Source organism: Micropterus salmoides, unplaced genomic scaffold (genome assembly GCF_014851395.1).
Source record: "Micropterus salmoides isolate LMB-PRFRI ecotype aquatic unplaced genomic scaffold, ASM1485139v1 Ms_hic_scaffold_6, whole genome shotgun sequence".
Classification (NCBI taxonomy): domain Eukaryota; kingdom Metazoa; phylum Chordata; class Actinopteri; order Centrarchiformes; family Centrarchidae; genus Micropterus; species Micropterus salmoides.
Window position 1 is genome coordinate 3,075,212 of NW_024044348.1, and position 9,778 is coordinate 3,084,989.

The 9,778-nt window shown below is 41.7% G+C and overlaps 1 long non-coding RNA gene across 1 annotated transcript; it reads right to left on the reverse strand.

The window, feature by feature from the left end:
* Positions 1-4,509: 4,509 nt before the first annotated feature.
* Positions 4,510-6,918, reverse strand: LOC119889754. The gene is made up of 2 exons (XR_005442151.1): positions 5,622-6,918; positions 4,510-4,906 (listed from the first exon to the last, which is right to left on the reverse strand). It is a non-coding gene; the product is annotated as an uncharacterized LOC119889754 (long non-coding RNA).
* Between the last annotated feature and the right edge of the window lie 2,860 nt (positions 6,919-9,778).

Here is a 9,778-nt window from a genome sequence, read left to right on the forward strand (position 1 = left end):
TCCAAGGTTGCATTTCACTGACAAGCACCAAATCACAGAGCTGAAGCTAAAGATGAGCCTGCTGAGAGAAGTGACTTTTCACAATCTGCAGCTTCAGTTAATTCACTTTTCAATCTGAATCAGTTTTTCAGAATCTGCTCTGATTCACACCTCTGACTGGCTTCTTCTCTGGCATTAGCAGCTGAGGCTCGTGGGTATTGTAGTAGCCAGAAGGCAACAATTGACTTTCGCTGATTTGATAGTCAAATGTGAGCTGTAGGCGACTGCAGGTGTGGGGTATAAAACACTGCTGTCAAGTCAGGTACAGTTTGGTACAGCTAGTACCAAAGGGGGCACTGGATCGTTCAAATCTGAAGGGAGAGCAGGAGTGACCTCGTTCATGGAAATCTGACCTTTGTGATATTTGCAAACTGCACCATGAGATTATTTTCTGTCGCTGATCAGAACACCTGTGGGGGATCTACCTGCATCTCTTTAGCTTTCCTTTTCCGCTGCTCTGCCGTCGTCTGAACTGTGATGATCAGTAAACCTTTGCACAGCGGATGTCTTTCCATTTTCTTTTCTCTGGGGGATGTTCATTAATAGTGCAGCAGAGTGATTAACAGGACGACACAGATGAAACATGACACGGCGAGCAGACAGGCTTCAGTGGAGAATCAGCAGCTTCATGATGATGTTTTAACTAAACTGTGGACATGTAACCAGACATTAAACCCAGTGGACGACTGAAACAGCAAATTTCTGTGTGGATCTTCTCTACTCAGTCTTGTGTAACAGGGTGATGATTAATCTGACAGGATCTTCCTCTAACATGAACCTACCTGTCAGGATTACAGAAGAACAACATGGAGGCCAGAAGAACTGGAGCGTAGCCGCGGAGATAACGCTGGTTCTGACTGAAAATAGCTTGTTGACATGTTGCTTCAAGCAGAAGATGAAATCTGACCCAGACGTTGCTGTCAGTCTGTCTGCAGATGATCCTGTAGTAAATACTGAAGTGAGGGATTTGTACATTCAAATATCTAAAGCTGTGAACATATGCTGTATAATCGTTATAACCCCACTGGACTCACCTGGTGGCTCTCTGAACCAGCTGGTTCCACGTCTGTAGGCTGGATTATTGGCCTTCAAACATGCATGTTGCTCTCCAGGTCGAGACCTTCGGTTAGCTCTACGGCAAACGTTTCCCGTTCTCATTTCAGTCCCGGGTCCGGTTTCCTAGAACATGAAGCTTCCTATTAGTTTGGTTTGTGTTCCTGTTTCTTCCTCGGCTCTGCTTGCAGGAGCTGACCTGCTTCACCTTTACCATCCCCAGGTAAAGGTCCTAATCACTGGACAGCTCACACCTGGAAAGGGAAGATCCAGATTTAGGGTTTTCTTCACGAGAGAAGTATTCCGCTGAGCCTCTCTGTGCTCACTACACCGCTGTGTTCCTCGTCCTGTTCACGCCCTTCTGGGCACGTTTTGTTGTTGTATTGGTTCCACAATGTGGGGCCGCTACTCATGTTTGTCCTGAACTGTGGGCCCCGTTTTAACAATCTAAGGCGTGAAGCGCATGCCGCAGTCCAATGTTGCTAGTTTATATAATAAAGGTCAGTGCGTCGGGCGCATGGTCCAAAATGGTTGTGTAACATGTAATACACCAATCAGAGTGTCATCACCCGTTCCCTTAAAAGTCAGGTGTGCTTGTACTTTGGCACATTGCTTTTATAATGGCGCTTCATTAAATCCGTCTGGATCCTAGAACATCTGATGAACCGGTCTGAGTCACGTGTCTCCCCTACACTGGTTTCTTTATTCTGTGTTTGATTGATGTGTCAGTGTTTTCTTTAACGATTTCCTTTCATGATCAGAGAGGCGGCTGCCAGTCATTTTAAACGTTTCCATGTGTGCAGTAAAGTCACAGCAAATATGGTGGGACATTAGCCAAACAAGAAGCTGTAGTTCTAAACTTGACATGACAGGACGGGGAAACAGAATTCAACTTTTAGCTTATGAAATATCGAGACGCTCTGATGGAGATGTCTTCCTTTACTCACCTACACACACACACTTGCTGATGTGTGTGCTTTATTGATAATAGTGGTTTATCGGCTGAAGTTATTGGTTATTGATCTGTTCTAAGGTTAAATGAAGCCTCTTGTAATAAAAGCTTTCATGTCCACCTTATTCATGAATTGTTTAAATATTGGCATCATTGTGGTTGACTGACGGTTATTGGTCCCTGATCGCAGGGGGCCCTGCATTTATTCATCTACCTACCCATTCATCATTTATAAATACATCTCTTTGATATTTGCTAATAACCAAAGCTGCCTACCAGATCGCCACGTGATGCTTTAAAGTGTTTCTCTAATGTGTGTCTGGGTGGATTCCTTCATTCCTCCTCCACCTCCTCCTCCACACTCTGCTCTAACATTTGGGAACAATTAGCGCATTATGATCAGATTATGCTTCCTAAGAGGTCTATAATACCGGCCCTCGTGCTTACTCCTGATCTGACATGCAGAATGTTTAGTAATGTAGAGTTTAGTGGCGTCGGGACACTGACACACTCACAGAAGCTTTTCACGGGAGAAAAGTTTGAAAGTAAAGAGGTTTAAAGTAAATCACGTCAGAGGGAATGTTCTCTCGGTAGGTGGTAGAAAGACTTTTTCTTCCCCACGGCGAGCTAAGAAACAAGTTCACACTCAAAAGTTCAACTCTGTGCAGTCCAAGATGTTTCTTCAGTCTGTCTCCACCTACAGTCGAGACCTTTGCTTCCTGCACGTGGTGCCTTAAACCGTTTCATTGGGACTGTTTGGGGCTTCAGTTCTCTGCAGTAGAGTTTGCTCCAGAAACACTGATCATCTCTGATTCATCAGAAACATGTTCTTTCCAAGAAAGATCACAGAGTCCAAATGTGATGAATGAAGTCTTTATCGTGCGCCCTGAGAGAAGATCGCTGTTCTCTCTCAACATTCAGCATCTCTCTCCCTTAAATGCTCCCAAGTAGCAAAGAAACAACGAGTGGTGACCTCATGAGAATGTTCATTTAGTCTGGGGTTCAACATAAGGTCCCGGGCTCTTCCTGAGGTCACAGCTGTGTTAAAGCACGAGGTAAAGTCGTCACAGCCCCCTTAGTGTCACGCATCAGAAGAGAATGATCCTTTTAACACTTCGATCTTACTTTGAAAGTTAAAACACTACAATACAGTGAGTACTAATCATCTAATAATCTAAAAGTTCATTTCTCACATATTATATCACATGAAGCTCTTGTTTCATAGAGTTGATAACACTGTTTGATACTGCACACAGGTCTGATCCCAGATCTGCAGCAACACGGCCGACTGCTTCTGCCAGAACTTAAACCTGATTACACACTAACCACTGGACTCGTGTCATCGTGGGGCCAGAAACAGAGGTCCCCAGGTAGAGATGTTTGAGGGTCTCAGGTTAAGGCCACCCAGCTCTCACCGAGATGGAAGCTGGGGACGTATTACAGAAACTCCCTGGAAACCACGGCAATGAGGGTTAGGACCTGATCTGGGAAAGAAGACTTTACAGACTTCAGATAACTGTTCAGTGTTCCCAACTTTAACTTTTCCACCAGGTCCTGTTTGCTAACTGCTCTCTAATGCTTCTACAGAATCTAAATGTCAGAAGGTGGAACTGGTGACAGATCCTACAGATGTGTTTGATGGCTAAGCACTCGTTTTATTTATATCATTAAATAACATAGAAAACTGAAACACACGGTAACGTTAGCCCTTACTCCCTTCATAATACGGGTTTCTGCCTGCTGATCCAGCGCCACACGGTTATTATTTTACGCGACAAAACAGGAAGTTAGCCGGCTCACAGCTCTTGAGGTCTTCGCCGCCGTGACATGTAGTTACATTTTTGGGGACGTGCACGTCAGGCTACGCCGTAAATTCAACACAGAAGGATAAATCCAGCTTTAACTTTAGACTTAAGATAGGAAGTGTCTGTAATGTGGCCCCTGTTTTCTGTGGGGCCATAAGCCTTGTAGCCACCAGGGAGAACTTGGTCCACGTCTGGATTCAGCTTCTTCTGCCTGCTGCCACATTACTGTTGTTTACAACACTGCTGTTATCCAGTGAAGCATCTGTTAGAAGCCAGCGGAGAGGAATGTTGTTGAAGTTATTTCTCTTCTTTTATACTGAGACCCATTCCTCAGCGGATCTACTGATTATTTGGCATCATTCTACATTCATTTCATGTTCGCCTACAAACAAACAGGGTGTGTTTTAGTTGACATGAAGATGCCGGCGGGCAGAAATGTAAAACATCTGAAGTGACTTTACCTTCTTTCAGAATGCATCTCTCATTGAACATCATCATCAGTTATTCATTTCACATTATGCACGCCTATGGGTAAAAATAAATCGGACATTACTGTTCGTAACTGTGCGGACAGTTTGTAGGGACTAATAGAGCCGTTAGCTTGTACATAGAAGGCGATGGTGATTCATTCACTCTTGTGCAAAATTAAAGAAACAAGCGTGTGTCTCCATGAAGGTTTATTTAAAAGATAACTCATTAAACTGAAATGCAGTTTTTACATATTAGTCACACTGAATTACAGACAACGCCCTGAGCTGGTTGAAAGGAAACAGTTTTAGTGCTCCTTATTGTTTTGTTGAATCAAACCTGGTCTAAAAAGCCACATATTGTGTTAAGACTGTTGTAGGTGAAAACATAAATGCAGCGAGGCAGGAGTCAGGTCCGGACAAGGAGGCTGTCGGGTTCAGGTGTCAGATACACAAGGCAGAACAAACTTCCCTGGACCGAAACTGACATCTGGCTCAGGCTACGATCTGGAGTGTTGAGACAGGAACCAGGTCTCTGAAGCAGAGCGGAGGGAAGATGACTGGCAGCAGGTGAACCGACTCCTGCACACCTGTGATCACACACACAGGAGAGATCAGATTAAAGAGGAAGTTGTGTTTTTAATGATTATCCCTTTCTTTCAGTTTTTGAAATTGAGCTGTTTGTTTGGGGGAACTGCAGAAACATTCTGGTATGAGGATGTGTTTATATATAAACCACTCACAAAAAGTAGGGAAATCTCTTCGGTAGACTATTTCTTTGTTTCGCTTTTTGGCAATAAATCTTGTAGACTTGGAAAGCCTGTCTCTTTTTGTAAGGAGCAAGCATTTGTGGGTTGCAGCCATGAAAAACTTGCCAAGTCTTCTCTGACAATGCCAAACAGCTTAACTCTAACCCATCTGCAGGAATCCACCGCTCCCTGAACAAAAACAACCAATCAGAGCCAGGACCTGTCCCTAAAGTTGTGTCAATCACTGCTCATGCTCACGCTGCAGCCCCGCCCCCACATGCTGTCACTCAGTCCGGCTCCACATCTTCAGCTGAGAAACAGCCAGCAGCAGAAAGAGCTGCCTGCCCCCCCCCCCCTCTGCCCACAACAGCGTGTGGTACAGAACCCGACCTAACCCGTTTTGTCAGGCTGAGGTTGCGGCACTCGACTGGTGGGAGAACTAAAGATAAGAACCTGACATCTGAACCGGGAAGAGCTGGAACAATCAGCCTCTCACATCAAGAAATGTTCAAACAAGCAGAGAAGAAACTTTAGCTTTTATTTTATTTTTCTTTACCTGAAATCTCCACGAGACGCCAAGTGGTTAATATTTAACCAAGACGAGCATCCTTCCTGAGTCCTCCTCCTCATCACAGTCCTGGAGCTCACATGGTCGTTATTAAAAACCTGTAATTCATTATGTTTCTTTCAATACCTTATCCACAGTCAGAGTCCAGGCCGGGAAGCAGAGCGAGTCCCTGCTGTGGACAAAAGACTTCATGAGCTGAGGCCGCAGGTCAGCTGGACAGCGTGAAACACAGCCGATACCAATTGACATGAACTATTACAACCAGTTGAAACACATTCCTGAAGACCTCAGGTCTGTGGTCGTCAAGTCCATGTTTGACTGTAACAAAAACGGGAGACACAAGGGTAAACTAAATAACAAAGTGATTTATTAATAAGAAAATAAGTGAAACCAGTGAGTGGGAAGAATCTGTAGTGTCAGTAGTGTAGGGAGTGGATGAGTGAAAATGTGCTGCATGGATGTTGTGCTGTGAAAACAAAGACAAGAAACCAAACAAACAAAGGAAGCCGTGAGATGAAGAGGTCCAACCCAGACTGACTGCTGTTCTGGCTTATATGCATGGGGCACACCAGGGCCCAGGTGTGTCCCACGCCACTGATTACTCTGCCAATCAGGTCTGCAGCCCTGGAGACAGACAGCACACCAACAACAGTATGAACCCTGCAGAGGGGCCATCACAGTGGTCCTCATGTCCATGGTCCTCGGGTCCGTGTTTCTCAGGTCCATGTTTCTCAGGTCTATGGGACTGCATTTCTACGCAGCTACGGTTACTGATCACCACCTGCTGCTGCTGGGCTATAAGTTGCTGGGTCCAGTCTCTCTGGGTCGATGGCCTGCTGTCTGGGTTCGGTTTCTCCTTGTGTATTTTTTCGCCACACTTCACTGTGCACACATACAGACACACAACAGGCTGCTGAGGTTACTGATTAACATGCTTGTTAGATCCAGTGGTTAATTTACATTTTGTTAAATAAATCTTTAGTTAGAATTCCTGTGCTGTCCTCTCCTCTTTGTCCTCCCTCTGAGCCGGGTTGGGACAAAACCCTGTCCACAGCAGGTAATACTCTGACTGTACAGAAGTACTACTTCAATACCCGACAGGAAGTGTTTGTGTCATGACGAGGCTGCAGATCATCAGTTTCACAGTCCCTCCTTGAACCTCAGGACTCTCAGCTTCATCACGTGACATCGACCTCTTGGATGTCGTGGACGGATAAGTGTTTCTGTCTGAACAGCAGGTGTCTGGTGCTCTCCTCCTCGCTCTGCATGGGGACAAAGACTGGATTTGTTTGGGCCGGCGCTCCGCCCACGCAGCCACAGCGTGGACGGGGGGGGGGGGGCAGGGGGGGGGGGGGTTCAGTTCGCCCAGAACACCGTGTTCTGGAAATCTGTGTCACATTCTCTGCTCTCTTGTAAATAATGGAGAGCTGCCAACAGAGCTGCCACCGAGGAGCCGAGGAGGACTCGGCCTGAGGAACCCTGTCGCTGCTCAGACATAGCTTCATCTCATGTTTATCAAGGATGTTTCAGGTTTATAAAGGATATTTCAGCTTTATAAAGGACGTTTCATGTTTTTAAAGGGTGTTTCAGCCTTATAAAGGATGTTTATAAAGGATGTTTATAAAGGGTGTTTCAGGTTTAAAAAGGATGTTTCAGCTTTATAAAGGACGTTTCATGTTTTTAAAGGGTGTTTCAGCCTTATAAAGGATGTTTATAAAGGATGTTTATAAAGGGTGTTTCAGGTTTAAAAAGGGTGTTTCAGCCTTATAAAGGATGTTTATAAAGGGTGTTTCAGGTTTAAAAAGGGTGTTTCAGCCTTATAAAGGATGTTTTTAAAGGATGATTTTAAAGGATGTTTATAAAGGATGTTTATAAAGTGTGTTTCAGGTTTAAAAAGGGTGTTTCAGCCTTATAAAGGATGTTTATAAAGGGTGTTTCAGGTTTAAAAAGGATGTTTCAGCTTTATAAAGGACATTTCATGTTTTTAAAGGGTGTTTCAGCCTTATAAAGGATGTTTATAAAGGATGTTTATAAAGGGTGTTTCAGGTTTAAAAAGGATGTCTCAGCCTTATAAAGGATGTTAAAAGGATGTTTATAAAGGATGTTTATAAAGGGTGTTTCAGGTTTAAAAAGGATGTTTCAGCTTTATAAAGGACGTTTCATGTTTTAAAGGGTGTTTCAGCCTTATAAAGGATGTTTATAAAGGATGTTTATAAAGGGTGTTTCAGGTTTAAAAAGGGTGTTTCAGCCTTTTAAAGGATGTTTATAAAGGATGTTTATAAAGGATGTTTATAAAGGATGTTTATAAAGGGTGTTTCAGGTTTAAAAAGGGTGTTTCAGCCTTATAAAGGATGTTTATAAAGGATGTTTATAAAGGATGTTTATAAAGGGTGTTTCAGGTTTAAAAAGGGTGTTTCAGCCTTTTAAAGGATGTTTATAAAGGATGTTTATAAAGGGTGTTTCAGGTTTAAAAAGGGTGTTTCAGCTTTATAAAGGATGTTTTAAAGGATGTTTATAAAGGATGTTTATAAAGGATGTTATAAAGGGTGTTTCAGGTTTAAAAAGGGTGTTTCAGCCTTTTAAAGGATGTTTATAAAGGATGTTTATAAAGGGTGTTTCAGGTTTATAAAGGGTGTTTCAGCCTTATAAAGGATGTTTTTAAAGGATGTTTATAAGGATGTTTATAAAGGGTGTTTCAGGTTTAAAAAGGGTGTTTCAGCCTTTTAAAGGATGTTTATAAAGGATTTTTATAAAGGGTGTTTATAAAGGGTGTTTCAGGTTTAAAAGGGTGTTTCAGCTTTATAAAGGATGTTTATAAAGGATGTTTATAAGGGTGTTTCAGGTTTAAAAAGGGTGTTTCAGCTTTATAAAGGATGTTTATAAAGGATGTTTATAAAGGGTGTTTCAGGTTTAAAAAGGGTGTTTCAGCTTTATAAAGGATGTTTATAAAGGATGTTTATAAAGGGTGTTTCAGGTTTAAAAAGGATGTTTCATGTTTTTAAAGGGTGTTTCAGCCTATAAAGGATGTTTATAAAGGATGTTTATAAAGGGTGTTTCAGGTTTAAAAAGGGTGTTTCAGCCTTATAAAGGATGTTTATAAAGGATGTTTATAAAGGGTGTTTCAGGTTTAAAAAGGGTGATTCAGCCTTATAAAGGATGTTTATAAAGGATGTTTATAAAGGGTGTTTCAGGTTTAAAAAGGGTGTTTCAGCCTTATAAAGGATGTTTATAAAGGATGTTTATAAAGGGTGTTTCAGGTTTAAAAAGGATGTTTCAGCTTTATAAAGGACGTTTCATGTTTTTAAAGGGTGTTTCAGACTTATAAAGGATGTTTATAAAGGATGTTTATAAAGGGTGTTTCAGATTTGAAAAGGGTGTTTCAGCCTTATAAAGGATGTTTATAAAGGATGTTTATAAAGGGTGTTTATAAAGGGTGTTTCAGGTTTAAAAAGGGTGTTTCAGCCTTATAAAGGATGTATATAAAGGATGTTTATAAAGGGTGTTTCAGGTTTAAAAAGGGTGTTTCAGCCTTATAAAGGATGTTTATAAAGGGTGTTTCAGGTTTAAAAAGGGTGATTCAGCCTTATAAAGGATGTTTATAAAGGATGTTTATAAAGGATGTTTATAAAGGGTGTTTCAGGTTTAAAAAGGATGTTTCAGCTTTATAAAGGATGTTTATAAAGGATGTTTATAAAGGATGTTTATAAAGGGTGTTTCAGCCTTATAAAGGATGTTTATAAAGGATGTTTATAAAGGGTGTTTCAGGTTTAAAAAGGGTGTTTCAGCCTTATAAAGGATGTTTATAAAGGATGTTTATAAAGGGTGTTTCAAGTTTAAAAGGATGTTTTAGCCTTATAAAGGATGTTTATAAAGGATGTTTATAAAGGGTGTTTCAGGTTTAAAAAGGGTGTTTCAGCCTTATAAAGGATGTTTATAAAGGATGTTTATAAAGGGTGTTTCAGGTTTAAAAAGGATGTTTCAGCTTTATAAAGGATGTTTCAGGTTTAAAAAGGGTGTTTCAGCCTTTTAAAGGATGTTTCAGGTTTTTAAGGGGTGTTTCAGGTTTATAAAGGGTGTTTCAACTTTATAAAGGATGTTTCAGGTTTAAAAAGGGTGTTTCAGGTTTAAAAAGGATGTTTCAGCCT